The following is a 26,634-nucleotide window of genomic DNA, read 5'->3' as shown; positions in this document are numbered from 1 at the left end:
ACCGTTCAAATTTTTGATATGCGAGAATAAAATTAAATTTTTTATATAGGCCAGATTTTTTATTATCGTATGAATCATTTTTACTCAGTTTCTTTAATTTAATTCTGTTGTGTATGATTCCATTTGTGTGCATTTGAACATAAATGATTTGGTGATTGACTGGAACTTGTTGAAAGGAGTTGTTGTTAAGCATTTGATGGTTGTGAAAGTGCATGAAGGGTGATAACCGAATGGTCATAAGAACTTGTATGAAAACTTAGCCTAGATTGAGTTAAAAATGGTTGTTTTAGGGTGATATATGAATTGAGTTTGTAGAAATTCATATCAAAGTGTGAAGAAGAAGATTGAAATATTTAAATGATAAAATATGTAATGATGACGTGGCAAGTGATGACATGTCAGATGATGCGGCATTGCCATGTCACCTGCCATGTCACTTTGTAAAGTCTTCTTTGTATTTGCCTTTGTAAGAGTAGTGTTATTGAAAATTTTATGTATATTTCGTATTGTGTAAGCCTCTATAATGACTAATTTATACACATTTTGTAAATGTAGAAAAGAAAAATAATGAATACAAATAAATGTAATTATTCAATCAGTCACATAAATTAGGGATTGAGTGAATATCAAAATCACTCCTTGATCACAGCCAGCAAAGATCAAAGAAAAGCTATAAAAAATTATGCATTCCATATTTCTTTATTCCCTCTCAAGCTTGTGGTTTGTAGATATAAAAAACTCCAAGCTTGTTAAGTAAATATGAATGTTGTTCGCTGCATAATGGCTTTGTGAAAATGTCTATTGGTAGTTCTGAAGTACGAATGCGCAAAGTCTTGATCACCCATTCTTATATTTTGTTTCTGACAAAGTGACAATCAATCTCTATATGTTTCGTTCTTTGATGAAATACTGGATTTGCTGCGATGTCATTTGCAGCTTTGTTGTCACAGTATAAAAGGACAGGCTTTCTTACTTGGACCTTTAGATCTTCCAATAACCCTAGAATCTAGATGATCTCACATGTTGTCTTTGTCGTGGCTCTGTATTTGGCTTCTGTTGAAGATAGAGATACTATTGATTGTTTCTTAGTCTTCCAAGAAATAAAAGCTCTCCCTACCTTGATACAGAAACCTGTAACTGATTATCTTGTCATTGGACATGTGGCCTAGTTCGAGTCACAATGAGTTGTGATATCTAATTCTTTGTCTCGACGAAGGAGGAGTCCTAATCCAGGACATCCTTTTAAGTACTTTAGAACTTTTATCGATGCATCCATGTGAGATTGTTTAGTCCCATGCATGAACTGGTTAAGAATGTGGACTGCATAACTAATGTTTGGACAAGTCATTGTGAGATAGATCAATCGCCTAACAAGTCTTGATATTTTGTAGGATCTTCCAGAGGTGGGTCATCTTCGGAGGGTGATATCCCATTGTCATATTCCTGAATAGTCAGCTTTCTATTCAGTTCTACTGGAATAATACTTGGCTTGCATCTTGATAGTTTTGAATCAGAGATAAGTTTCAAGACATATTTTTGTTGGCTAAGAGATATTCTCGCCGGGGATCTTTCAATTTTAATGCCTAGGAAATACTTTGGCTCTCCTAGATCCTTAATTCGAAATTGTCTGTTGAGATGCTCTTTTAAGGATTTGATGTCTGCTTCATCATTTCCTATAATAAGAATGTCATCGACATAGATGATGAGAGCAACAAGAGTTTTACCTTTGTGCTAGGTAAATAATGCATAGTCATGTTTGGACTGAACAAATCCTATGCCAGTGAGAGCTTTATTGAATTTTTCATTCCATTGTCGAGATGCTTGCTTTAGCCTATAGAAGAATTTTTGCAGATGACATACTGTGTTCTCCCCCGATCTGCATAATCTCGGAGGAAGATCCATATAAATTTCTTCATGAAGATCACCATGAAGAAAGGCATTATGAACATCATTTTGATGAAGAGACTAGTCATGAACATGATCCACTGTAAGAAAAGTACAAATAGTGACATGTTTGCCTATTGGTGAAAAAATGTCTTGATCATTAAAACCTTCCTGCTGAGTGTATCCCTTGGCCACTAATAGAGCTTTGTACCTTTTAATGGAGCTATAAGCAAGATGCTTGATTTTGTAAACCCATTTACAACCAATAGATTTTTTTATGAGAGGGGCGAGACACTAGATCCTAGGTATGATTCTAAGAGAGTATAGCAAGCTCAACATCCATGGCTTGATGCTAGTGAGAGTGTTGAACAACATCTGAGTAACTAGTGGGTTCTTGTTCGGTGGAGATGTTACTGATACAAGCTCTGTATATAGGAGAGAGATGATCATAAGTCACATAATTGGAGGTAGGATACAGTGTACCTGAAGGATTTGAAATGGTAGGACACTCATAATCTACTACCTAGATTGGCGGTTGAGTATGTCGAGTACTATGACGTGTAGGAACAATAGGAGCCAGAACAGGAGATCTTGGTGGAGAAATAGGTGTAGGGAGCTAAACAGGCGAATCTTCTATAGTATTATCAGTGGTTGTTGTGTCAGAGTCAATAGTAAGGGTGCTAGGTTGAGAAACCGGTGGAACCATAGTGAACAAGGGATCTTGAAGAGTATCAATGTTAGGGAACACTCAGGGTAATGGTGATGGAATAGTATCTTTTGCAGCAAATGGAAAAATATCTTCGTGAAACACAACATCCTGAGAGATCAAAAACTTGTTTGCAACTAGATCATATAGCTTGTAACCTTTCTGAAGCAAAGGGTATCCCATAAAAATACAGCGGGTGGCCCGATACCAAACTTATCATGTGATTCAAGAGTGACAACATAACAAAGACATCCAAAGACTCGAAGATGATCTAGAGGTGGTTGCTTCTTGAATAATACATCATAAGAGGTCTTTCCATGAAGGATTCTGTAGGGCACGCGGTTGATCAGGTAGGTAGCAGTGATCACACATTCGCCCCAAAAGGAAATAGGTAGGTGGGCTTGGTGTTTGAGGGCATGGGCTACTTCAAGGAGATGACGGTGTTTTCGTTCGACAACCCAATTTTGTTGTGGAGTATATGTGCAAGGGCTTTCATGCAAGATGTCGAGGGATGAAAAAATGGAGGTATAACTATGATTAAAGAAATCTCTAGCATTGTCAGTTCTAACCCTTTGGACGAAAGTATGAAATTGTGTGTTGACCATGGCTAAGAAGTGTGTGATATGAGTGAGTGTTTGGGTTTTATATTGCACGAGGAATGTCCATGTACCCCGGGAAAAGTCATCAACAATAGTGAGGAAAAATCTGGATCCATCATGATTCGGAGTGTGATAAAGGCCCCAAGTATCAAGATATATTAGGGCAAAGGATTGGGTTGTAGTGGAAGTGCTATGTGAAAAAGTAATTCGGGCTTGCTTAGTTAATGGACACATGGGACAACGAGATTGAGGAATAGTTGCACTGTGACCTAATCTTTGATGAAGAATAAAAGAGTTTTTATTAATCATTGCATTACAATTGGTAATTTTATTGGTTGTAATATACGGATGAAAATTTCTAGAAGACTCAGCGGGTGCCCAATAGTATAAACCTCTATGGACCTCACCCAAGCCCATCAATTTCCCAATCGAAAGGTCCTGGAATTCACATGTGTTAGGACAAAATTTTACAGTGCAACTATTGTCTTCATAGAGTTTGGAGATTGAGATGAGGTTAAAATGAAAAGCAGGGACACAGAGTACATTTTTAAGCAATAAATTTTCGGATAATTGGACGGTCCCTATGTGAGTGGCCTAGGTTATGTTCTTGTTCGGCATGCGAACGAAGGTGGATGGATAGTGGAAATAGTGTTGAAAAATTTTGAGTGACAAATGATGTGATCAATAGCCCCTAAATCAATAATCTATATTTCAGCATAAGAAGTACCTACATAAGATGTTTTAGGTGCGGTGGGAGCATTATTCAGAAGTTGGAGCAATTGATTATATTGATTTGGATTAAGATCAGGTACTTGCTGATTTCCAGAAGGAACAGAGTCAACCTGGAAAGAAGAAAAAAGATCATTTATGTCCTTATTGTTGGAATAAGGACGTCCATGTAATTTCCAGCAATGATCTTGATCATGGTTTCTTCTCTTGCAATATTCACAATATAATCGCCCCCAATTAGATCATGAATTTCTAGACCCATTGGACCCGTTTATGGATCCATTTGACCAAGAATTAGGCCCATTTGACCATCTTGTTGACCAGTTTGACCCTTGCTGTGATATGGCTCGAATTGAGTCGTTAGATGCGTTTAAAAACGCAATGAGCTTCTGACCGTCAAGTCACGAGATGAAATCTAGGTCATTAATCTCTGCATATGAATTAACCCCTTTCTCCTTTTCAGGTTGTCCTAGCTGTGAGCTCTCACCGCCATTTTCTTGGATTCCTGCAAAAACAATTAGGTCAGTATATGGTCGATCAGAGTTCAGCTGGCGTTGGCTTTGATCTTGCACCGCCAGTTGAAAACTCCGGTGGAGAGTGGGTGGTAGAGATGTGGCCAAGATTTGTGTCCGAAAAGCGTAGAAGCTTTTGTTCAAGCCGAGCAAAAAGTGTGACAATCGTCGCGATCTCGGATCCTCTAATATTGGTGGATGGTTTCTTGTGGCCCTTTAAGTGTTTCCTCAGCAGCGTCTAACTCATTCCAAACGGCGGAAAGCCAATTGAAATATGTTGTCACTGAAGTATTCCCTATTTTAGTTCAATCAGCAGCTGTCGGAGAGTGTATGTTTTGGCAAGATTGAGCTTCCCATACATCTCCTTGATGTATGCCTAGATCTCGGCAACCATCCCTGTTGATGGGAGTCCCACCGATACTTTTGTAGAGAGGCAGTTCTTGATCCATGAGTGGACCAGCGTATTGCATCGACTCTAGTGGCATTGGAGGTGTGGCTGTGGTGGCTATTGGAAGGATTTATTGAAGAATGATTCTTTGTCTTTTGTGATAAGGGCTCGTCAGAAATCGCGAGCCTAGGATTCGTAATTATCAGAACTCGTAAGGGTTTGTTTGATGAGGACCAATTTTGGTCCATCGGAAACTAGTGAGAAAAGAATGTCGCCTGGTTCAAGGAGACTGTTGTCGATGGCTAGGATGATGCGAAAAGGGTACGGGTAGGGATTTGGATCCGAACCCGTTTGAGGAAAAGAGTCCAGGTTGTGACCCAGTATTCCAAGAGATGTTCGGTTAAGCCTAGTGAGGGTAAAAGGATCCGGGTCATAACTCGACATTCCGTATGGGTAACGAGCTGGGTTAGGCCTGGTTTGAGTTGTATGGACTTGAGTTGTGTGGGCTTGAGTTGTGTGGGTTGAGTTGTTTGGGTTGGAGTAGGCCTGGATTGAGAGTTTGGGCTTGAGTTGTGTGGGCTGTTTGTGTTGGTTGGGCCATTTGAGTTTTCTGTGTTGATTGGGTTGATGTCCATTCTAATGAAGTGTTTGTTTTTGTGCTTCAGGGATAAAGGGAGATTGAGCTGAGTGGTTCTAACCGAGTATTTGTCTGGGTTAAGGAACAGAAAGAGAGGCTAGGCTGAATGCAGAAGATTTGAACAGTGCTTTGATACCATGTAAGGAATCGAGATGGAGAGGCAAAGAGTAGCAGCTCAAGATATTGATACTGCCAAAGTATGCCAAAAAGAAGAAAGAAGAGAGAAAATTTTCTGTATATTTTGTATTGTATAAGCCTGTACAATGACTAATTTATACACATTTTGTAAATGCAGAAAAGGAAAATAATGTATACATATAAATGTAATTATTCAATCAATCACATAAATTAGGGCTTGATTGAATACCAAAATCACTCCTTGATCACAGCTAGTAAAGATCAAGGAAAAGCTGTAAATAATTGTGAATTCCATATTTTGTCAGAACCAAATCCCTCAAGTATATTTTTCCCCCAATAATATTTTAGAAAAACTCTTGGAATTATGAATTTGGAGTATCCTATTCTCACGAACGGTGGATTCAACAAGCAAACAATATTTCACGATTTACTGCGTACAACAAACAATCCATATTTCACGGTCAAGGTGTAGTGCAACCTACAAAACTTCTTGTATGGTCTTTTATTAAAAAAAGAATTATCCATCTAGTCTAGCTAGGTACTACATAAAATAATATCAATAAAGATTGGCTCACAATCTAATCTTACAAATTTTCTCTCACAACCCCGACATGGTAGCTTGCAATTAGTCAGTTCGCAATTGGATAGATAGACTCTATTGCAAACTGATCAATTACGAACTACTATGTTAGGATTGTGAGAAAAAAATTGTGAGATTTAATTGTAAGTATAGTGTTATCCAAATAATATATGTACGTGTTATCCGTTGATAAATGACAAAAATATTGTATCCGATAATTAACTCTTGCATGTAAGAGTTAAACTCTTGATATCAAAAACTGAAGTCCGATTTTAAAGCGCAGGAGAGTAAAAAGTTTCACATGTTTGATATGTTTTCTGGAGTGAAAGCTATGGAGAAACAACGACAACAATTGTACATTCTATCTCTGATTTTCCGCAACAAGCGAAGGCTGTCAATCTCAATGTGTTTGAGGAGCTTTTCTGTGAAATAGTGACGTTCCAGAGCTTGAAGCTTGGTAACATCTACCACCTTCTTTCCAGGTTTATGCTTAGTATCAAACAAAGATGATTTTAACCGATCAAAAGTAGGGAGCCTCTCAATTTCAGCCTACTGCGAGGCGTGTTCATGGCCATTATCATCCAACTCAGCTCCCAGAGATATCAAAACCACCCTTTTGAGCCATGAATATAGTCTTACTTTGGGGAGCTTCGGCTTTAAGTTGAAGATAATATATGTTGCATGGAGCCAATTCAAGCCCAACTGCCAGCGCCTTCCTTGACTTTTCAAAAAAATTGGGAAAGGATTACATATGTGTAGGCCTTCAATGCTTTATATAATATCAATTACACCTCAAAAAATTATAGGAACTGTTTTAGCCCCCATCAAATTGATTAGCATCCTTCAATCTTAAATACACTTTTATTTATTATTAAAAAGAAACTCAGTAAACCCCGTTTAATACAACAAATAACCTTGCTTAATTAGGTTTAATTAGTTTTTTTTTTTTTTGGTACCTTTTTCTTCCAATTTCAAACTTAATTAGGTTTTTTGTTTATACCATTTTTTCCATATTTCAAATTTGAAAATTACATTTTCTTTTTCATATTCATATTCGTCCCATTGTGTGATTATTTTTTTCCATAAATCAATGAATTTATATATAGAATCAACTCAATAATTGCTAATAGTATAGATGAATAATGTGGCAATAACCAACCCTTGAGTGCTTAGGCGGTCAACTGGGATTTTTGGATGGATTACTTAAGAAGTCTTAAATTCGATTCTCTTCGATTGCTAATAGGGGTGGTCACTAGAGGATTACTCGACCGTTAACTATAAGGCCCTGAGAGATTACTTGAAGTACGTGCAAGTCTGACCGTTAACTACAGGGCCTCGAGAGATTAGTTGAGATACGCACAAGCCCGACTGTTAACTACAGGGTCTTAGGGATTAATTAAGATACACGCAAGTTGGCCAAACATCCCTGGTTAAAAAAAATAAAAAAATAAATAACTATATGAAGTTTTAGATAATAAATAAATAAAACACATCATATACAGATTTAATAAATTAAATTTTTGATATAGGCCAATTTTTTTTTTATTATCGTATGAATCATTTTCTACTCAGTTTCTTTAATTTAATTTATAGGATTTTTACAGTTTTCCAACAAAGATGAACTCAACCGTTCAAATTTTTGATATGCAGATTTAATAAATTAAATTTTTTATATAGGCCAGATTTTTTTATTATCGTATGAATCATTTTCTACTCAGTTTCTTTAATTTAATTCATAGGATTTTTACAGGTTTCCAACAAAGATGAACTCAACCGTTCTAACGTTGGCAGCCTCTGATCAATTTCAGCCCAAAGCTCAGCATGTTCACGGCTATTATCTTCGAGAGACACATGATCGAATTACAACCCATTTGAGCCATTGTTAATTTCTCATTTGGAGAGCTTCAGGTTTTGTAGCGAATTATGTTGCATGGGAGATGCTTATATATATATATATGATCTCAAGAGATTCTTAATTATTGGTGATTAACTAATTAATTAATTATGAGATTGAGGCTTAGTTTATTGTGGAGCTGATATATATAAATATTATAGATGATTTACTATAAATGCATATTTTGAATATTTTAAAAAACACATATATAATAGTTGAAATATAACATTTTTGACAATATTAATATAATTATATATAGTTAACAAGAGTTCATTGTTTCATGCATTAAAATATAAAATCTTTAATAATGTTAATATATATATATTGATTAGCTCGTTCTGAAGACATACCAACTCTTTTAAAACCCAAACTTTAAAACTATTCGTAAAAGTTAACTATTACATACAATAATTCAATTTAGCGTGCAAAATTTTTGTCTATTCGTGACAGAAAAAAGAGAAGAAGAAGAAAAAACTCGTAGATATATATGAACTTCACACCTAAGAACTTATATGTATACATATATATATGTACGTTTTAACGAACTTATATGTATACATATATATGTACGTTTTAACTTGAAAGATGTTTTATTTTCTAATACCATGGTATATTGTAGTTCTTTCAACCATAATAAGTTAAAGGGTTTTAAAATATTAATAAAAGCATTTCATAAATTAACATTTGAAATGATAAAAGTAATTGAAACTTTTTTTTTTTTTTTTTGAATGAAATAGATATTTAATAATATTTTTTCCCTCAAAGTGTAATTTGAATGCTTAGGCACATGAAATAGATATTCAATAATTTTCATTGTACGGTTATTATTATAACATTTTCTTAGCAAAATAAGCAAACTATTGTAGAAAATATTACACCTAAAAATTGGTGCAAGTAATAATTATTTATTATATAATTGTAACCCGACTACAATATATTTAGACATATAAATTTAAATATAAACATAATCAAGTTATATCAAGGAGTGGAATATTTTGACAATATTTGCACGAAAAATCAAAAGAATGAGAATAATATTTTATATACAAGAAATATTCTTTATAAATAGACATGTTATAGGCTCAATGGGAGTAGAATTAAAATCTTTTATCAGAAACGGGTATTTATTTTGAAAAAACAAATAGCTATGGAGAAAGGGTTTGCTAAAAAATTATCAATTATCAATTTTTAATATTTAAATATGAATTGATTAGAAAAAAATTCCCCCATTTAACACCCATATATTATAAAAACATCATATTTATTTGTTTTTAATTAGTTCAAAAATTCGTGAAGAAATAAGAACCGCTTATAATCATCTTCTTTCTCTTGTAAATTCAACTCAAATAATTACATAATATAAAACCTTCCACTTAACACTTTTACATGAATTTAACTAGTATAATTAGGGATGTCAAAAGCCTGGGTCTGGGCCGGGCCTACCTGAGAGAGTAGGCCCTCGGTGATGGGGTATATAGTGAACCTGAGTATACCGTGGGCTTGATTTTGAAAACTCGGGCCTGGGTAATAAAACTATGCACGCCCAGGATGACGTCCCTACATATAATTTGCTTAATGAATAACTCAATGGCACTATTGCTTAGATTATGGTGACGATTTTTGGATATTTGGATTCGGGTGTTTTTGTAAGGAATTTTTCAGCTTAGAGTGATATATGTTTTACTTTTTATTTTTTAACGTATGAAAGTTAAGAATTTGTAGTTAAGGTCCCTTTCTGAAACTAATAGGGGTTTATTGAGACAATCCAAATGCACCCCCTTCCAGGGGGTTTGAGAAAAGTCCGCTACTGAGGACACATCTATATACGACAATCTAAACCTCAAACACACTAAATTTTCAAGTTAGTTTCTTCCTAGTTTGCTCGCCTGTTACTTTTCCCCCCATTTAATAATATGCTTAAACTCAAGTTATGAGGATTTTCCGCAATCATCCCTTATTTTATTTTTTTTTTTTAATTTTTTTTGGGAGTTCAGCACTCTATTATTATATAAACAAAATTTTATAGGAATGATTTTGATTTTCTTAGAGATCAACACTCATGAAAAGTGATATTAAAACGGAACCAAATCCTGATCTCATATTTAGCCAAGCACTTGGAAAATTCGGAGTTGGAGACTTATAATTTAAAGTTATGTTAGATGAAGATATAAAAGTTACAATATAATTATTTACAACAATATTGTTCACATTGTATAGAAATTAATAACATATATATATATATAGGCAATGACTACAATGTTTACCTTCTTAGGAAATTCAACCGTCCAATCAAATATGCGAAAAGAGAAGCGTAAAATAGGGGAAATGCAAGAAGAACAACACCAGTAACAGCCAAGCGATCATGGTGAAAACCGAAATAATCTCTGATGAATGAAGAGACACTTTTTGTTTCTCCGAACACGCTAATTTCCGTGCTGATATCTCCATATTGTGAAGTGACCAGAGCATTTAGTGTCCACGAAGTAGGGGTTAAATAATACAACCAAATCCACCACTTTGGAATTTGCTGCAAAAGATAATATCAACGTTTTCATTTCAGTTCATATGTAATATTGATTTTTGAATCAATGCGCTATCTAGTCGAGTTTAGTAGCTTACCGGTTGAGGCATGATAAATCCAGAAAACAGATTGAATAAGGTGTAGAAAACTGAGGATAGAATTGCAGCAACCATTTCATTTGGTGTCAATGCCAGAAGGAGCATGCCCAAATAATTGTAGTACAAAATTGTCATGAACATGGCATACAAACTCCAGAAGATCTTATATGCGGACCAATAAAATCCCATCATCGGATAGGTGATTAGTACAAACACAAATGCTTCAACAAATATATAAGGAATCTCAATTGCCACCTACAAAATCAAGTTATGCACATATCATAAGATGATTTTAGCTATGCTTTTTACAAATATAATTAGGTGTGAAGATTATTGTACCTGCGCAAATGCATAAGCCCATGGCGAGTACATCCCTGCAAATTTTTCTCGATACATAACAGTCCGCTCTGTCTCAACATATGATATAACTGTTGAGCAATTATTGATGCCTAAGAACATCACAGCAACATAAAATGCACCAAATATATTAAACAAACTCTGCTCATCATCCCTGGCAGATTGAGAGGGAAAACCAAAAAAATGAAAATTAGATACCCGGCAAACGCAAACAATTTCTTGAGGGATAACATGTATACCAGAAGTACCATTTAAACTTACAAATTTCTTCCTTGGTTCCAAAAGAGTGCACCAAAGACAAAAGATGCTATTATAACGTGTACAATTCGGTGCAAGTTGTATGAAGGGTTTCTCCAATAAGACAAGTATTGTTTCCATAGGCAATTCTTGAATTGCCCCCAAAAGTTTTGGGAGAAGCGCGTTGGGAAATGCAGATCTCTTGAATCAGGAAGCGGAGTACTTGAATCCCTTACAAGCTCTTTGTTTTTCCTACAAATGATTAATTTGATATGAAGTGCAGTATTAAACTTAGCACACAACCACATTTGAAATCATTAAAAGTGAACTTACTCATTTAGAACAGAATCTTTGTATATTTCGAAAAAATCTACATTAAGATCAGCTTCTACAGAAGGAGAAGTGAGTTCTAATATCCATGTTGCTGGATTGTAATTATCCTTAATCTTCCGTACTCCAGTGATACTCTGTTTAAAAAAGTTGTTTTGTCAAAGGTACAAGAAGCAACAAGAAAATTTAGGAGGAAATGCACATCATCGAACAAGTACATTCATAGAAAACTAGCCTGGAAATATTCTATAAGCTTGCTTGAATGCCTTCCCAATTCTCCAGAATAGACAACGCATCCACCCCTTTTCAAAAGGATCAGCTAAATTTGAAAGGTTATTGTATCAGTAAAGCCTTAAAACATAATGAAGTGATAGCAAGAAACATCAGAATTTAGCAATCAGAGTCTAAAATCTATTATTTTTACCTCGTCAAATGCTTCAAATATGTCAATGCTTGGTTGGTGGATAGTGCATACAATTGTCCTTCCGGTCTCAACTACATTCTTCACAACTCGCATGACAATTGCTGCTGCTCGTGCATCTAAACCGGTTGTAGGTTCATCCATAAAGATTATAGAGGGATTGGCAACAAGTTCAACAGCTATTGTGAGACGCTTGCGTTGCTCGGTTGATAGACCATCATCACCTGGCAAGCCAACTAAAGAATCCTTAATTTCATCAAGCTCAATGATATCAAGTACTTCATTTACAAATGCCTGCAAGAACATGCCAATAGCAACTTCAATTAGTATATATACATATTTAAATACAATTGGTGAAAATGTTATCTATAGGGTGTGCTTACAGCTTTAGTTTTACAGNAATCTTTGGTACTCTAGTGATACTCTGTTTAAAAAAGTTGTTTTGTCAAAGGTACAAGAAGCAACAGGAAAATTTAGGAGGAAATGCACATCATCGAACAAGTACATTCATAGAAAACTAGCCTGGAAATATTCTATAAGCTTGCTTGAATGCCTTCCCAATTCTCCAGAACAAACGACGCATCCACCCCTTTTCAAAAGGATCAACTAAATTTGAAAGGTTATTGTATCAGTAAAGCCTTAAAACATAATGAAGTGATAGCAAGAAACATCAGAATTTAGCAATCACAATCTGAAATCTATTATTTTTACCTCGTCAAATGCTTCAAATATGTCAATGCTTGGTTGGTGGATAGTGCATACAATTGTCCTTCCAGTCTCAACTACATTCTTCACAACTCGCATGACAATTGCTGCTGCTCGTGCATCTAAACCAGTCGTAGGTTTATCCATAAACCAGACGGATTGGCAACAAGTTCAACAGCTATTGTGAGGGCTCGGTTGATAGACCATCATCACCTGGCAAGCCAACTAAAGAATCTTTAATTTCATCAAGCTCAATGACCTCAAGTACTTCATTTACAAATGCCTGGAAGAACATGCCAATAGCAACTTCAATTAGTATAAATACTTTATTTAAATACAATTGGTGAAAATGTTATATATAGGTGTGCTTACAGCTTTAGTTTTAGAGTCAATATGAGGAGACACTCGTAGCCACACAGAAAATATCAAAGATTCTCCTACTGTGATTCGAGGAGAATGTATGTCAGTTTGCTCACAGTAACCTAAAATTCTAGCATATGTTTCTTGAACCTTAGGGTACGTGCCGATTTTAATATCCTCCTCAATATAGCCAGTAGTTTTTCTTCCAGCAAGAACATCAAGAAGAGTGGTTTTCCCAGCTCCACTAACCCCCATTAGTGCTGTAAGAACACTAGGCCTTAATGCGCCCGTAACATCAGAAAGTAGTTGAAGTTTCTTGCCTGCAAATCCTTGTTCCCTCATTTCCTAAAACAAAGTAAAATTTATACAGTTAGGTCCTGCAATGACAACGATGGTGAATCCAGAACGGTTAATGAGGAGTACCAAAGGAGTGTCAACAAAGTAGTTCGTGTTCTGAACTGTTAGTGTTAGTGGTTCAAAAGGTAAGACGATCCTGCCTGAAAACATTGAAGAAATGTCAAACATTGAAGTGGAAACAAATATGACTGAAATAGGCTACAATATGAGAATTGAATTAACCTTTATTAGACGCTTGATTAGGAGGATTTCTAGTCTTTCCTTCTACAAGTTCGACATTATTGGAACTTGGACTTCTTTGGATCTTGGCAAACTTCTCCCGTGAAATCATGGCACGAGATGATCCAGGAGCTACATTTCCATTCAATTGAGTTAAGAACCTGGTGCTCATGATTTTTCTTTAGTTAAGATATGAAAGCTAGAACGAATAACTTACGCTTCAAGAAACTTAAGGCCAAGACAAAGCCAGTATTAAAAAGTAAACAAATCCAAAGAAGGCACCAAGTGATATCCACAAGAGATGTCCTTCATAGTTTAGTCCACGGCTGTCAAGTATTGCTTTCCCTATTGTAGCATTTGTAGGCAGCATCTATAATAACATTAAGAAATCAATTGCTTTCTTCAGATTTTAATCAGTACATGCATTATGCTAATGGTTTACTAAACAGCAAGAAATAGTTTAAAGAGTTAATAACTTCAGCTATGAGAGACTCACCTTTTGCCACCGAGGAGCAAGAAATTCATTTACAGAAAGACCTATCTCTCCATATGTAAGAGGGGAAACCCAAAAACCCCACTTCAACCACACTGGCATAGAGGCTACAACAAAAACACACCATAAGTTTATCCATTTAGGTGAAATTCTGCAATCAAAGGTGAGAACGTCTGAAAATCCTTACGATGTGTGATAATGAAACCACCAAATATCATGACAAATAATAGTCGAAAACCACCGGCTATCGTAGCAGCAATAACAGTATGGCAGACTGATGCCAAACATCGGAACATGGATATGATGCCAAGTGCACAGCAAAAAGTAGAATGAGCTGACGGAAGAACCTGAAATCAACACATACAATATATCAGAAATCTATCGTTTTCTTGACATAATTAACAAAGTTAATAAAAACACAGCGTTCTCAAGTGAAACTTACCTCGAGGCCTCCGGGTGTATCCAATGACATAGTGTAAGACATGTCCATACAACATATTCAATTATAAAAGAGGGATTTTCATAATAGCAGTTGGAATTGCATATGCCCAAGCGGGGTAGAAGCGCAGTTCCCTTTGTTTATAGAAAACTGGAAGTCTTGCAGTAGTCAGACTGAACTCCGGAATGCCATCAACAAAAAGTATTACTAGTCCAAAGAACAGGGCTCCCATGTAGTAACTGGCATGAAGAAGATCAATGTCCATTCGAGTCCTTATAAAGACGGTCATCGTGATAAATGCTATGATGATAATCTGTAACAAGAAAGTCCTTACATATTTCAAAATTTTCCAGGCCAATGCCAGAAGGATAAATGATGAAAGTCTATGAGGATAAATCATAAGCTGGACAGTTTTGAATATATAGATAAAGAATTTCTCTTCATGAGAAGAATTTCCCTTGACATGCAAGCTTTAAACAGTTGCCATTTGGAAAGAGAATACACATCGAAGGAAAGAGCATCCTTGTGGCTTTTCAACTTATCAAATGGCTTTTCAACTCTTTCTTCTTCTACTGACCTCCAGCATGATATCTACGCAGGCAAAGAAAAAGATATTTCTGTAACATCAGTTGCTTTTGAGAATTAATAAGAATTACAGAATTAAATTTAGTGAAACCTACCTGCTCGGCTTCCAATACCCTGACATCGGGCCGAAAAATCAAGTGTTTCCCTCAAGTCATTTCTGCTATATGCAGGTCTTTTGGCTTATATAAGCTGAAGTTTTCTGGGGAACAAACTCGTTGCCTGTAACCATTCTACGAAATTTCTCCCGTCGCTGTCGAAGAAAAGCAAAACAGAACTTAGTAAATAAGTAGGCCATCAAAATATTTACTTACTTCAATGCCCTCAGAAAGAGTGTATACATAGCATATGACTAGGAACAATATGACATATCTTTCTTCATAAGCATACTCAATATCTGAATTAAGTAATCTAGATTCGCTTCCTAACTGATGAATGTCTTCGATATTCAAAGAACAATATTCTAATTGTAATCAAAATGATGATGAACTACAAAGAAATTATAAACCTTTAGAGATTTGTCAAGATTTCCTGAGAGAGCCTCAAAAGGGTGGTCTTCCCACAACCTGGGGGCCTAGCAGAAGAGTTATCCTGCAGTAATTCAAGCATAATTAAGTACAAATTCGGTTTCACATCGCCAAAAGCCTTGCAAATTTCCTCCACAGAAATTTGCTAGCATAAAGACTTTCTTTATCCACAACTTAGCCATAAACAAGAAGAAAAGAAAAAAGAAATCTTTAGCTACATATACCTTCCAGGCTTAATGATGCCACTGATACATTAATGATGTTTATCTTTGCTCTTTTTGACTTGGAACCTGGAAGCCTTGAAAAGACCTATGAAACAAAGGTCCAATTAGCTGATAAATCATTTCAATTTGCTTGTAATCAATTCTCAGAAGATGAAGATAATTACAGAAAGTGAAGATTTAACAGAATTCCATAGAGTTGGAAGTGGCTTCCCCTGAACAATCTCACACTAGGCTTCACGCCCAAATTCTTAAATCTCACCTCTACTGATGGCAACTCTACACCGACTCTACAAAATCGAAATCATTACTGATATATACTAGTAACCAATTGAGCTTCCACAAATTCAGTTAACTGGTCAACCGTTTTTCGCAAACCAAAATATACAAAATTTGTGAAATCACAAAAAACGAATATCAAACTGGCTGCCAGACATATCAGTTAAGTTGTCATCAACTCGTTTTTTGAAACCAGAACAAGAGACTTACTTGTCAATTCTTTTTCTGATTTTTCTCAACAGTGAGGTTATCATGCTCTGTGTGCTTGATGAGCTTCTCTATAAGAGCATGCTTTTGAAGAGGGCAAGCTTAGTGACATCGACCACACTTTTTCCTTCAGCATCAACATCAAACAAAGATGATTCAGCCGTCATAAGTTGGCAATCTCTCAATGGTAGCCCACTGCATAGCATATTCAATATCAGGATCATGTCACTCTTCACTGAGCCGCTTCTGAAATTTGATGTTTGGCGCCTGAATGAAGACCTCAGGCTCCTTCCAATCTCGCCAACTCAATCTCAGTGACTCTATGTCATCTGAACCGACCATTTGAGCCATTTTTGAAGGTTAATTATTCTTTGCAGCTTCAAGCTTCAATTTAAACTTGAAACTCTTCTAGTTGATTATGATTATTAAGTCATAATGCTTAGCTTTACTGATCAAGAAACTTGACAGATTGAAAGGTGTGAAAGGGAGAGATATGGGAAAAAATTCAAAGCTTGTCATTATAACTTCCAGTTTCGTAAGTGTATAGTTGACTGTCATTTTAATATATATTGTTTCAGGTTCAAGGAAGTTTCCATGCATAGGCTTAAAAATATGAAGTAATACTTACTTTCCACCATCCTCACACGTGGCAAATATAGGATTAACTCTGAAGATAAAAAATTGTAAATATAAAATAAAATCCACATTGTAAAAATTATAATTTTTCTAATTCATATCTAAAAAAAGTTACTTTCACGTAGTAATATATATATATAATATTTATAAAGTCGTTCGGGAAGTATATAATAACTTGCTAGCATAGATATTTCTTTTGAAGCCAAAATATTTTTGTTTCTCAAACATTTAAATTTCTTAACACAAAACTTTTTTGTATTTTTATACTATCATCTTCAGAATTATTTTTTTTCTCTTTTTGTTAATTGCAGCAATGACTACTAAAAAATGAATTGAAATTTTAATAACTACTAAATGGAATTATAAAATAGAATAAAATAATAATTTGTAATACACCTCCATAAATTATAACCTCCTTATAGTAATAAATTAGTTTGATCACACGTTATGATACATAGAGGTGTTTTACTATTTGTGTGTATGTATGTGTTATGGTCTGCTTAGTATGGAATTTATAGGATTTCATTTTTGAAAATAAAAAATATTGGAAATTTTTTGAAATTTTGGGGTTAAAATGGTTGAATGTTTTAAAATAGTTTTTGGGTACTATTTTGAAGCGGGTATAAAATTGGAAAATGATAAAAAGTTGTTTTCCAACTTTTTTTATTTTTTGGTAATTTTAACTCTAAAAATAATTTTAAAATATTTATCAAACATATTCTTATAAATTAAAATAATACAATTTAAATTCGTTACTTTTATTTTAGTTTTTTTTTTTAGAAAAAAAAATTGATATCACAAACTATTATTAAACTCAAAAGCTTACAGCTCCTATGGTCTTTTATTTTTTATTTATTTCCGTTGATTTAAATGTTAATGAAAATGTGAACAAGTAGATGATCTAAATGATCAAGTCATGGAAGTCATACTTGTGATAATCAATTGCCATTACTTAAAAGAGTTAACAACTTTTTCCACCCAATAATGGTTAATGACACTTTTCCCTATAAGCTTAAAATATTTTTTACTATCAAATTTATATCCCAAGAGCAAATAGAGAGCAAACTTGATCTAAACTATTGGGTCTTTTGAAGAGGGGAGACTGATGAGTCTTTTGGTGGTAAATATCAGATTTTAGTGGTTGGAATGATCAGAATTTGACTTGGGATGGACGGCATACAAACCCTAATCTCTGGTTGTCGGCAATTGGTGAGGTCGCCGGAATAAGGTTTAAGGGGTTTTCGTGAGGGATGATCGAGAAAGAAAATGGTAGTGGTTGGGATTGTAACAATCCAAAATCGAAAATAGAATATAAATTTAGGTATTAAATAATAGTCTAAAAATTATAGGTAGAAAAGTGTTATGTGGATAGAAAAAAGTGTTTCTCTTACTTAATATTAAATTGTTTATTTATTAGTGAATTATATTTATGGGTATTCTCAAAGTCAATGCACCGGTCAATGAAACGATTCATTTTGATATGGTTCCATGTTTGTTCAAGCCTCAAAAATCCCAATTTATTAACTAAAGTTCAATCTATTTTAATGAATCAAAGTCGGACCAGAAAACGTCAAAACATTAAGGAGATTGTTTATTTAGATTCTCTCTAGATTAAGTACAAGTTTTCAATCAAGACATTCTATATCAATGCACTCAACCATGTTAGGTATTGGGTTAACATTATGATACCAATGTTAAACGTTATCAATGGAAAGTTTTTTTTGTTTGCGATATAAGTTAAATGTGTGTTTGTTTGTGTGATACAATTTATATTCATACGTATTAGTCTTGATATCTATTATTGCTTCTGTGTATCTTTTAATAAAATATTCATTATGTTATCTAATAGTCTTTGAAATTCAAAATCACGAAAGATGAAAGAGGACAACATAAGAAAAGATAATAAGAACAAAAATCAAAAAGTATTAAAGGAAGATGAAATAATAATTTTGAAACCATCTATAAAAAATTATTAAAATGTTTTCTTTTGAATTCAAAGTTACCAAGATGAAAGAGAATATAACATTAACATATAATAGTAGATAATAAAGAATCAACATATTAAAATAGAAGATGAATTATTCTTATTAAAATCATTTTGATTAAAATATTTTCTTCTCAAGTTCTCTTCATGGCCTGAAAATTTCCCCCTTAGGTAATTCGTCAATAGCAGTCCACCCAAAAATATTTTAACTCTAAGACTCTAAAATTTGTAATTGACGCTAGGTAAATCTGTCAACTATTACACTATCTTATACGTAAACATAAAAATTCATGTATACTTGTAACTATGGCGATACAAATCTAAACGCAATTATAAATTTGGTGTCTTTATAATTTAAATAATTTTAGGAATTAGGATGGATAGTCGATCGACGGACAACCTAAGGTAAAATATTTTCACTCGTCTTCTTTATGTAATTTTGTAGGAGTATGTCATGCTCGAGGTAATTTTTTTTTCTTTTTAATAATAAAATTACATTGAGTAGAAGGTTCTTTCACCTATCCAAATACAAATCCCATCTTACATACACAAAAATAAATAAATTTTATATGATTGAATATCAAATGTTAACCCCAAGGGCTGCGTGGTAGAAAAGAAATTTGTTTCATTCCTTAATTTCCTGAGTTTAAACTTGGGATCACCTATCAAAAATTATATATTGTAATTTATTCAGTTTATTAGATTTGTAAAATATTCAATGGATCTCGAGGATTAGTTGAGGAAAACATAAGTTACCTGAACACTCGATTACCAAAAAAAAAAAAAAAATCAAATATTAAAAGGTTTTAAGGGAGCATCTGGCTCTCTACAGATAAGCAACTAATGGCATCACCATTATTGATACGTTACATGACCAACTTGATTTGATACGTAATAATTGTTGCTTATTAGTAGACACAAATTTTTGATTATTTTGTTTTATGTAAATAATGTTTCCTTGATAATTATACATGAATTCAACTCGTATAATTATATACATGAATTTTTGGATTTTCATATTACAGTATTTATTATAAAAGGTTTTTCTTTAGATTAAGGTTATATTTATTTTACTTTTTTTTTTTTTTTAAAATTATTGTAGATTGAAGATAACTAGAGATGTCAATGGAGCGGGTAGGTTGGATACTGAGAATCAGTCGCCTATCTTTTTCTATTATACCCAAATCCGTCCCATCTATTCTAAAGATGGGGCGGGTTGTTTTTGGTTATTTTTTCAAGAGGAAAAGCTTAGATTGCGCCATTTGATATATTTTTATATATAAAAAATAATTAAATCTAACACAATATATACAAACTGTTTATTTGAATAAATTAATCAAAATGATAAATAATATATTAATTATCTAATGTAAAATTTATATTCAAAGTTTAAAAATTCTACCACACAAAATATTAAACAAATCATAAACGAAAGAAATAAAATACTACTGAATTTAATTATAATTTTTATGATAATTTGATTCCAAATAACGCAAAGTCATAATTCATAACTAAACTACTTAATTTAATAATATAAAAGAAAAAAAATGAATATAAAATAATTTTCATACAAATATAAAGTGAATAAAATATATGATGTTAATAATTACTCAAACAATTTATTACATGTCTTATTTTCAGACTCACAAGTGATGAAGATGACAAAAATCAATTTAAAGTAAGTCAAGAAGGAATAAGTGTGGGCGGTTAGAGTTTTCCTCTGTTTGAAAAAAAAAAAAAAAAAAAAAAAAAAGTAGTAACATAACACTTTATAAATGATACTTTAAAGTTAGAATTCCTATGCCTGCCGCAAAATAATTTGGATCATATTGAAACTTAAATCCGACTCATCCAAAATTTTTACTATCCAAATCAACCCATTAGGGTGGAGCTCCAAGGTGCGTCCAACCAGGGTCATTTTGATATCCCTAAAATAACATCCTTTTTTTTTTTTTTTTTTTTATTAGAGGTATTCAAGCCAGTTATATGTACTTCAATTAATCTTTCGGGACCCTAAAGTTAATAACCGAGTAAATTCCCTTAAATGGCCACCCCTATTAGGCCTGTAGAGACTCGAACACGTCCGTTTATAATAACTTAAACATATTGAAGTTAAAAATAGAAGTTATGGTCCATTTAAAACTGGTCAGGGAGTTCATCAAAAATATCCAAACTTGTAGGACTTAAATCACTTCTTCATAACTCAAACTCAGTGATATACCCTGCATTGGAAGGTTTTTTTCTTTGGAGTGGTTCTGCTTGAGTTATGATGAGGGAGGTGACTGAAGCTGTTTGGGAGTCCCTATTATGAAGGGATCATCAGCCGAGCCTGCAGCATTGCTTCTACTCGGATCTCTTTTCTTTGCTTGGTCATGACTTTTAGTCATTGTGATCCTGTTACCCTGAATGGTACTCTTTATTTATAGATGGGCAGGAGGCTTTGATAGTTTTGATGTTAATATTAGTTGGGGATGGAATCTGGTTCCCTTTGTGGAAGATGATGTTAGTAAACAGTTGCCACAACCTTTGGTTTAATATGATCTATGTCTCTGGGACTGGTGTGTGCCTTGGGACGTGGTTAAGGTTGTGGAGAGGCCTCGCTGTTGTAAGCTTTATAGTCAGTTGGTGGTTTGCTACAGAACTAACTACAAACTCTGAATCTCTAAGGATATGGTGTCTGGGGGGTCTGATATAATTTGGGCCCGTAGTTGGAGTTGGGTCATGGATCCTGATGTTTTTTCTCTCCTGGGTCCAATGGGCGAAATTTGAGGAATAAAAAGAGAAAGTCCTGGGCTCGATGGAGTGGGCCTGCTGCGATGCTTGGGCGGACCAGCAATTGTAAGTGGGCTTTCAAAGATGGCCTTTGTTGAGGTGAATCCTGGGGCATGTCCAAGTTTGTTCTCTTGGTCTTAAGGGAGCTTCCCAGGTGTTTATATTTTTTAATTCTTTTTATACAATTTCCGGATTTATTAAAAAAAAATATTACCCAATTGATTAAGATAAAGCAATTATCTGTATAGAAAAAGGAGTAAATGCTTTTAGGAAACCGATGAAATTTTCAAAGTAGGACCACCCAAAATCTTTGTTTAGAACAAACATCAACTGGCCTACATGTAGAATAAATGTTAAAAATAATTAAATTAAAAAAACAATAAACCGTGCTTTATCAAAATAAAAAATTTCAGGTGATTGCATGTCAGAGCCTTACATCTGCTCTTGAGCACAAGTAATTGTAAAAGATGTCGCCCGCATAAATATACCCATCGTTAAAATGCAAAACAGCAAAAGTAATCAGAACTCTAGCTGTCTGCCATCGTTTATTGTACATCCACAATAAACGATGCAGACAGCTAGAGTTTTGAATGTGAAAAAAACAGTTGTCTTCAACTTTGGTCACATCCATTATTGTATTAATTGGTTGCCTTACCCTGCAATGAATGTGAAAAACAAGTGAAGTACTAATTAAATACCATCTTAAACAATTTGCACAATGTTGATTTATCTATCTTTTTATATGATTGTGGAATTAACACATTTTTGCACAATGTTCATTGATTGTGCCGGGCCTGCCGGCTGCTTTCAATGTTTCTTTTTTGTTTTTCCTTCTTTGAAAAATACTTCAATTATTGATCTATGATATTTTTCACTCCTAACTTTTTCTCAACATGTTAGGGATTATTAGTAAAAATACAATAAAGTTTTTTGTTCAGAATTTTGCCTCGTTTCTTGTTGTATATATATCTTCTTTGAACGTAAGATTAAATTTGCATTTCTTAAATTAAACACTGTTCAAAGAGGAATACAATAAGTATAAAGAATTAATATTAGGAACTTGAGAATAAACTCCTACAATATGTTGTTTTAAATATTTTAATAAATTTCATTAAGATTTCCCAAATTATGATCTACTTATTATAACGGGATTCAAATTAAGATTACAGTTTTGATTCACTGTTGATTTGCTTTGAATGTCTAAATATCATGATAGACATATTCTTCAATTCATTATTAGAAATATTTTTTATTTTTTTGTCCAAAACCTCTTGACATAAAATATATTTATCAATGAAAAAAAATAATATCATATTTCGTTTATTGTTGACAAACTATAATAAATAATAAAATTTATAGTAACCCTTGTAGATGGAAAAATCTACAGTTGATTCGGAAGAGACGGATCTTGTGAGAAGCAAGTCATTGACAATTAAATGGACTTGCACAAAGAGAAAGTTGAACGTGAAGGCTTGGGTGACACTGGTGTGGTGTCTTTCGTAGGCACTCCAACCTCAACTCAGCACGGTTGAAGGTATTTTAGTAAGGGTTGAGAACAAGAAAAGGTTTACCGTAATATGACTAGGGCGAGACTAACACAAAATGGTCGAAACATAGATTTGTGATGGCTAAAAGTGGTAAAGTTAGTCGGAACTAAGTTTTACAACGGGAAAACAAAGATTCTTAGGAGCAAGAATGTGGGAGCTAAAGCTATGGGTGATTTCTGAATGAATAATGAAAGGCTTGACCTCTATTTATATAAGAGTTCAAGGGAGCTTGAGTCTTAGTAGGACTTTAAGTCCTACTTGGTAGAGGAGTTCGCATTAGAAAGGAAGTTGTATAACTTGCCTTTATCGGATTAGGACTACCAATTCGAGTAAGATCTTGGATCTTGACTGAAGTGGAAAGTAAATAAAATTCTGATTCCTATTTTGGGGATGACTGTGGGCTAATGAGCTTGACCCCATTTAGCTTAACTTGTATGAAAGCCCAACTCATGGAGGGGTCAATCCACAAGGTGAGTTTAAGCGTAGGTCTAGCCGGAATTGGGTTAAGACATTGGGTTGTAATATTTTTATTTCATTATTGGACCTCGTTAGGCCCAATAAGATTTTTGACCCATACAATTTATCCCTCACTCTCTAAGTTAAGAGGTTTTCAGCTTAGAGAGTAGATCGAGTCAAATATGAGTGTGGACTGAACTGTTTAGCGCTAGTAGTTTGTTAGATCGGATGGACCGTTTGTAGGGAGGAACATAAAACCTGGTACGTCAGCTTCTATGTTTATTCCAAATGTTGGAAGCGTACTCAGCCAATCGGAGTTGGCAAAGTGTGGAAGCTCACTCAACCAACCTAAGTTGGGAGGAATGTAAATGTTAGCCCAACCAATCGGAGTTAGGAGGAGTGTGAAAGCAAGTAGTTTAGAGGGTACGTGGTCACTCTTAGGGAGATAACTCGATTCGTCTCGACAATGCCCATAGCCGACCGAACCGAATGAAGTTAAGATTTGAAAACTTTGACCAAGTTGTACAAAGTTGAACATCAGTGGGACCATTCATCTTCACTCACCTTGCCATGCCGAGTGGGATGGTGGGTTCATGATTGTGGACATTGAAGTGGATCACTTGGCTCCACTCGGCTGGTCTTGCCAAGTGATAATCTACACTAGGTAGCCTTTGGCACTGAATGGGACAATAGTTCCTTACTAGTTTCTCCACTTGGCAAGGCGAGCCGAATGGTGAATGGAGAAGGAGTGGCGTCTTTTGTGGATTCGTTTAATTGAGTCACACCATGGGAGGCCGAGCTGAATGGAGGTGTTGATGAATAATACTTGATGTATTTTATTCGTGACTTATTCCCACTCGATTGGCAGTGCCGAGTGGAACCAAGAGGTGGGTAAGTGTCTTGAATCTTATGAAGGTGAATGAGTGATAATATCATTGAAGATGTACAAGTTGGTTCACTAAGATTCGCTCAGTAGGACTAAGCCGAGTAGACTGATTCAATCTAAGCATGTACAAATGGTCGAATGAGAGGCCCTAGAGATCCACTTGGCTCGTTTTGCCAGGTGGAAAACAATGGCCTTTGACCCTATAGTGAAGTTGGATTGTTAGGCTACGCCATGGAGGAGTCGAATCAAGCCGAATGACGATTCGACATTTTGAATGTTGTATTCCATCCATCATTTCTCCCATTTAGATAGTCGAGTGGAGTTGAGTGGAGAAGGAGATGGGTGTTTCAACACCCCTTATGTCCTAAAGGGGCATGTTAACTTAAAATAGTCATAACTTTTGATCTGGGAGGAGTTACGAGGCCCGTAAGATATCAACGGAAAGCTTGTTTCAAGCTTGACATCATAATCAATTCGGTAACCTAATTTGGGGGTTTTTTTGAGTCAAAATCTACTATTTTGGCATGTTTCAGTATTGGGAAGGTGTTTGAAAATCAATTAGGCCGCATGAAGATTTCTTGGCCGAGCTGAGTGGAGATCCAAGTACCGAGTGTGAGTTATCTTGATGGGGTGTCCAAGGCAGAATAGTAGGTATATTTGCAATTCAGTGGTACCAAGATTTTGCCGAGACTTAGAGGTGTTGGTTTAAGATCAACTTGCACTTTAGTGAAGGGTATGATTGAGCTAAGTGAGTTTTTGTATGTTAGCATAGGATTGAAGTGAGCACTGCAGAGAAGAGTGAGGTCAGACCACCCAAGAGTATCGTCGGCCTCCGGCGTCAATCGTTGTTATGGTGTACGATCGGTGGGATCTGGCAGGTCGTGCATCGGTAAGGCCTTTTCTGGCTAGATCTGGCGTTTCACGGCCAACGGCCAAAGATGTGGCCGTGAAAAGGCCACATATTTGGCCATGCCATTTTATGGCCAGATCTATGGCCGTTTCATGGACACATCTTTGGCCGTGAAATGGCCTTAGATCTGGTCATTCCATTTCCAGCTTTGCTGACGCACGGTCGGCCATATACGGCCAGTTGTGCGCCATTCCGTTGACTGCCAGTAGCGGTCGGCAGTGGTGGCTGGCTGCTGGCAGTGGCTTGATGTGGGTGGGGGTGATTTTGCTACAAATTAAAGTTTTATATGGCTAGGGTGTTTTAGCAAAATTTCAAATATAGGGGTTTAAAAGAAATGATTCAAAAAAAAAAAAATACTATTATATTAATATTTAAAAAGGAGGACAATTTAGTAATTTATATAACATACCCACCCATTTACTCTCCCAAGCAAACATATTATTCACCAATTTATTCGAACCAACCAAACACATATTCTAAACACTTCCAGTAATCTTCAAAGTGATATTTCTTTCCATTAATATAATATACCCCTATGGGCCCGTTTGGTTGGGGGTTATGTGGGATTACTAAGGTAATGTCATCTTATATTACTTGATTACCATGTTTGGTTGTCAAGTAATATAAGATACCGGTAATCTATTGGTAATATGAGAGGTAATCTGACTACCTCAATTTTCTTAGGTATTCTGAGATTACCAGGGTTATCATTTTTTGTTACAATTTTATCCCTTATTAATAACATTTTTGGACAATAATACCCCTATTTTAAAACAAATTTACATTAATATCCTATTTCAATTTTACCCTTGTTTAATTAAAATTTTGGACAATAATGCCCTTATATTTAAAATAACTTACAGACCACCACTGCCACCCAACCACCACCACCACCACCACTGCCACCCAGCCACCACCACTGACAGCGAGCCAACCACCATGGGCCGCTACCGAAAAATCATCGGAGTCCCCAAAAAAGAACGAGATTCGGTGGGAGACTCCGGGAGGCTTCGATATGGCCGT

At 34.9% G+C, this 26,634-nt stretch overlaps 2 pseudogenes; both read right to left on the bottom strand.

Moving 5' to 3' along the window:
• Positions 1–10,227: 10,227 nt before the first annotated feature.
• LOC116110376 overlaps positions 10,228–26,634 on the bottom strand; it is an 85,827-nt pseudogene continuing 69,420 nt past the window's right edge.
• On the bottom strand, positions 12,438–14,272 carry LOC116110379 (annotated as a pseudogene).

Source organism: Pistacia vera, unplaced genomic scaffold, assembly GCF_008641045.1.
Source record: "Pistacia vera cultivar Batoury unplaced genomic scaffold, PisVer_v2 Contig601, whole genome shotgun sequence".
Classification (NCBI taxonomy): Eukaryota; Viridiplantae; Streptophyta; class Magnoliopsida; order Sapindales; family Anacardiaceae; genus Pistacia; species Pistacia vera.
Note: the sequence above shows the minus strand (reverse complement) of the source record. Positions and strands in the feature narration are given on the sequence as shown.